This window comes from Marmota marmota, unplaced genomic scaffold, assembly GCF_001458135.2.
Source record: "Marmota marmota marmota unplaced genomic scaffold, marMar, whole genome shotgun sequence".
In the NCBI taxonomy this organism is placed as follows: Eukaryota; Metazoa; Chordata; class Mammalia; order Rodentia; family Sciuridae; genus Marmota; species Marmota marmota.
Window position 1 is genome coordinate 30260848 of NW_026000093.1, and position 5914 is coordinate 30266761.

Sequence of the window (5914 nt, forward strand, 5' to 3'; positions counted from 1 at the left end):
TGTTCTCTTGGTCTCCACTATGTTGTACTTCAATTTGGTTACTAAGCTAGTCTTCATTCAAGTAACTGTGGACTTTCATCCAGTGCTGACATGATCATATCCTACAACACTTATTTTCTGGGGCTGGGGTTCATATACTGTTAATGGACAATAGCTATGAGATTTTTGGAAAATGATCAATGAAGTCTCCATGTGGAACAACCCACTGATTTGGTTCAGGTTTTTCAATTTATTATAATTGGAGAGCTTACACCTTTCCTCCCTCAACTCCATGTAATAATAGTACAAATTATCTTTCATCAACAAGCTCAAAGCAATATTATTATTATTCTGGTAGTGGAGGTGGAACTTACAGACACTTTGTCACTGAGCTGTATATCTCTAGAGCCATATATACCAGTTCTTTCTTTTGGGGGGTGGTGTTACTAGGGATTGAACCAGGGATGCTCAACCACTGGGCTACACCCCCCAGCCCTTTTTTGTATGCTATTTAGAGACAGGGTTTCGCTGAGTTGCTTAGTGCCTTGCTAATTTGTTGAGGCTGGCTTTGAACTCTCAATCTTCCTGTCTCAGCCCTGGAGCCGCTGGGATTATAGGCATGTGCCACCACGCCCGGCTAGCTCCATTTTTTTTTTTTGAGAAAAGGTCTCACTAAGTTGCTGAATGTGGCCTCAAACTTGTGATCCTTCTACCTCTTTCTCCTGAGTTGCTGGGATTACCGGTGTGCACCATTTCACCAGGCTCAAAGCAATATTATTAAATAATTATGAAATCAGTAGGAAATAATAATGTGTTATTACTTGTGGAAAGTGAGAGGTGCATATTCTAAGTCCCAACTTAAATCATTATCTATTCCCCTTCAAACTTTCTCTTTCTATACCTATTGTAATATCATCATTTATCCAGAAATCCAAGAATTATCTTTACATCTGTATGTTCTTAATCCTTTACATTGCAGCAGTCATCAGATCTCTTCTGTTCTACCACTCAATTAGGTTGAGAATTAGCATCTTTGTGTTTTTCCTCTATTGTGTTTGCCTGGTGAAACCCCTCATTATGTGTGAACTGGTCTCCTGCCTTTGGTCCTCACACTTCCCAGTACAAACTCCAACTGCCTCTGGCTGAAGCCCTTTAACTCCTTGCAAATGCTTGCCTCTCACACACACTGAGTTCACCTTTATGTCACCAGCACACGTGTACAGCTTGGGAGCTGGCTACACATAGACTTAAATATTATTCACCTACTACCTACTCATGTACCATCCATCCCTTGACATATGTTTAGGAGTTCCTACTTTGTGCAAGCGTACTTTAGGTGAATGAAATCATGGCAGATATGTTGCTTCTTATCCTGATGCATATATTTAAACATTTATAAAGAAGTTTTATAAATTCATGAAGACAAATATATCAGTGTCTTCCTTTATGATTTGTGCTTTTTTGGGCATTGCTTGAGAAATCCTTCTGTTCTAAACCCTACTAAAAATCTTCATAGCACTATTTTGATTAAGAACTGAGGCCTGGGGCTGGGGTTGTGGCTCAGTGGTAGAGTGCTGCCACCATGCATGAGGCAGTGGGTTCGATCCTTAGCACCGCATAAAAATAAAATAAAGATATAGTGTCTAACTAAAAAATAAATATTAAAAAAAAGAATTGAGGCCTGGGATGAACTACCTGAGTTCAGATCCCTCCCAAAGCTGGACAACTTAGTTGTGCTGCTTCAGTTTGATCATCTGTATAGTGAGTAACTTATAGTTTGTTTTTAAGATTAAAGGTGGTGTCATTTACAGGAAAATGGATGGAACTTTTAAGACCATTGTGCTAAGTGAAATAAGTCAAACTCAGAAGATCAAGGGTTGTGTTTTCTCTCATACGTGGAAGATAAAGAGGAGAGCAGAATAGAGGAGGGAAGTGAGGGGTGGTGTGCTGGGGAGGAATATTATCCAAATTATATTGGTATTTTTTTATACAAATACGTAACAACAAATTCCATCATTATGTACAACTATAATGCACCAAAAAATGTGGATAAAAAAGATTAAAGGTGTTAATACAATTAAATGCATATTGAACGGCACCTCATAAATGGCAGGTTTATATTGTTACAGCTATTCTGTTAGTTCTTTATCTCTTAATATCAAATTTATTTTCATTTATAATATAAATTGTAAATCCAATTTTTTTTTTTTGGTATGGAAAGATAATTGTTGCTAAACCCATTTGACATCGTTCAATGCCTTCTCTTTGCTCCTAGAATCACATCTCAATTCCTGATCTTGGTCTACTTTGCTTTATTGGATCTGACCCCTGCTCATCTTTAAATTTTTTCCCCCCATTCTTTATCACTGGGACTCCATGGAGGTTTTAGAACAGCCTCTTTTCCTCTTTAGAGTTCTTTGGGATTGCTCTTTTTTTTTTTAAATATTTTGTTGTTGTTGATAGACCTTTATTTATATGTGGTGGTAAGAATCGAACCCAGTGCCTCACACATGCTAGACAAGTGTTCTACCAGTGAGCCACCACCTCAGCCCTGGGATTGCTCTTTTCTTGGAATGTTTTGCTCCTCATGTTTTATATGGCTCCAGGTCACTCACTGGTCTACCTACAAGAAAAAGGTATCCTCTCTCCTCACCCACAAACTCTGGAACTCTTTACTTCATCCTCATTTATTTCCTTTATCTATCTTGTTTTATTCATCACACTTAGGATCTGAATTTGTTTTGACAAGTTGTTTATGTTCTTCTCCCACTAGACTCAATGTTCATTGAAGTAGAAGCTCTTGTTTTATTTACTCCTGCATCCTCAACACCTGGAACAGTGTCGGGAAATAGTAGGGGTGTAGTACTTACCTTACTGAGTAATCTGTCTTTGTCTCCTTACCCAAATGGGCTTGCTTTTTGGAAGGATAATTCTAGTAATATTATGTAAGGTTGATTTGGGGTGCTGCAGAGGTACTCAGGAGGGGAATGGCTAGACATGGGCAAGCATGGTGGAGAGAGAGACATCTGGGGTCCGGCGGGTTGACCCTGCATTAACTTGTGTATATGTGTATGAGAAGGTCAGTGTTTTCCTGGCTTGGAGCTTTGGTGTTGGCTGGGTGCCATGCCTGGAGTGCTCTTTCTTTGAATTAACCTTTTGAACTCATATAAACTATAACCTGCTCACAGACCCCTTTTATCTAAAGTGGATCTCCAGAGACCATACAATTGGCTGAGATATCAGGATACTACATTCCTTGAGAATTTAAATGTGTGTGCCAAACATTTAAAGGTAGACACTAAAACCATTACAATGTGAGCGCCAATGAGACAAGAGTTTTGTCTCTCTTCTGTCACTGTCTTTCAGCACCTGGAACAAACTAAGTGCTGAGTAAATATTTAGAGAATGAATCAATAAGTGGATTTCCTGTGGTTTCTTTTGTTTTCCTGTTAACTTGTCTTTCTACTTTGATGTTGCAATGATTTTTTTTTCTCTTTTAGTCTTGAGCATTGAAAGCTGTTTGCTTTGAGGTCTGTTTCAGAAGACCCCTCTGTCAGGTGGTGAGGCTGCTTATCTCCAAGTTAGATGCCTCTCTTTCTCCCCCACCACTTTTTGCATTGGTCTAGTTTGGAGCACATCCCTACCTTGTTACTCAGCCATCTCTTCATAAATTCACCATCACAGAGAAGCTTTTGGAAAAGCTCAAGAATAAAATGGTAAACTTGAAAAACACTATTACAAGATGTACTCATAGGACTATGGATGATAGAGAGGTGAGAGAATTCGAGCCAGACCAAACACTTATTTGGTGCTTGCTATGTGTAGAAAACTGCAGTATATGTTATGAGGGCCACTTCACATCTCAAATGTGCCCCAAACGCCAAAATGAGACAGCTGAGAAAGATGATTCCACTCCAGAATGATCACATTTTGAGATGACAACAGGACATACAGATGGAGATATCTTGCAAACAGATGTGATGCCTGGTAAGACAGTTGGCTTTGGAGCCCCTGAAGTCCAGCCTTAAGATTTTAAGAATCAACTAGGATGAGAGCAAACAATCAGAATGACAGCCTTAAAGGTAGCTGGGGACGTAGCTCAGTGGTAGAATGCTAACCTAGCATGCGTAAGGTCCCCAGGTTCAATCCCCAGCAGTGCTAAAACCCCCCCAAAAACAAACCTTAAAGGTATAGTAAGGTCCTAGATCATATTTTAAATGAATAGAGCCATAATGCAGACTGCAGTCTCAGAGGCAGAAAAGTGGACGACCGAATCATTTTTTAAAACAATGACAAAGTGAGTGGGATATGTTTGAGTCACCATAATTAGGGAATCTGAATTCTTATTTCTCAATGAACATTTGCTAACTGTCTGCTAAGTGCTGGAATTGGCAGTGTACTTCTGCTAGAATAGCAGAGACTCTATTCCAAGACGACAGAAACCCTACTAACTTTCTGAGCTCCAGAACTTCAATTTGCTCAGTTAGTCCAGGTGCAATGACTGGTTCTGTCTCCCAAAGACTCAGAACAAGCTTTTCTTAGCTCCAAGGTTTCACATATGGAATGGCATTGAGACTAATGGGTCTTAGAAAGGAGAGGCAGTTCTCCCACATGGTTAGAAATGAATCCAGGGTTGGAAACCAAGATGATCAGGAATTTCCCTGCATTTGCCTCCAGGCTGCCATTAATGCTTTACAGCAAATGCAAGGGAAGCTAAGTCCTTTGACACGGGAAAGGGGCAAACATGGCCTCCGAGGGCTCAGCAGGCCCCAGGTGAGATGGCCTATAGTCTGGGGAAGCCATGGCTCCCTGTTCTGCCTCTTCCACCCTGTATACTTCCTGCAGCCTCTCTTGGGCTTGCAACGCCCATCATTAGAGTGAAGGATGGTTCTGTTCAAGAGCCCCAAGAGCAAGCTCCTTAAACTGTGAATGGTCCTAAGAGTAGGGGGGATATTTACCCACTCCATAGGAGAGAGGAGTTAGCTGGTTAGAAATGAGCATGTGAGTCCCTGGAGAAATAGGGCCATGAGGTGAGTATCCTGGTGCAGATGGGATGGGACAGAAGGAAAGAGCAAGGAATAGGCTCAGAAAGGGAGGCTCAGCTGTGGGTTGGTCTTATCTGAGGGGATACAGAATACAGGGCTTGGGGCATCTTGAGTTCAGGGGCACAGATTAAAAGGAGACAGAACACAAAAGAAAACCCTCACTGTTACACCTTTTGGCTCCAAGACCAGTCTCCCCCACCCACATATTAGTTGTAGATGGACACAATATCTTTATTTATCTATTTTTATGTGATGTTGAGGATTGAACCCAGTGCCACACACATGCCAGGCAAGTGCTCCACCCCAGAGCTACAACCCCAGTCCTCAAGGTCAGTCTTCATCAGGAGAGAGTGGCCAAGGTTAAATTCTAAGTAAAGCCATTTGCTCTGAGACCTTCTCCTGGAGTTACTTGGTCCCTTCAGTGGATTTGCAGATGGGTTCTCAAGACCTGGGCACTGCTTGCTCACTTTCCTAGAAGTACCTGTCAAGTGTAGACAGACACCACCCCAAATTTCCCAGGGTTGTTGTGTAATTTGGTCTTGCTAGTATTTAAGAGCATTTAGCATTTTCTGGGTACCATGCTGAAGACCTTAGTCCCCCAGGTAACCCTTTAGTCAGTTCTATGCTATAAGCCCACAGTCACCTAGGAACTGGGATGCAAATCTGCAGGTTCTGCAGATTTTGACCCTAATTGCTACTCACTTTGGTCTGAGATTTACTCATATTCCCCTTCCTGTCAGGGTGGTGAGCTGACTGAGGGAGTCCCCAATCCTGGCTATGTACTAAGAGTATACGAATCAGCTCTTCTTGACCTTTCCAAATACCAAATGAATTTTAACAAGCTTTTATATAAAACTGACCTTTATTATAATTAAAAAAGAACAAAGACA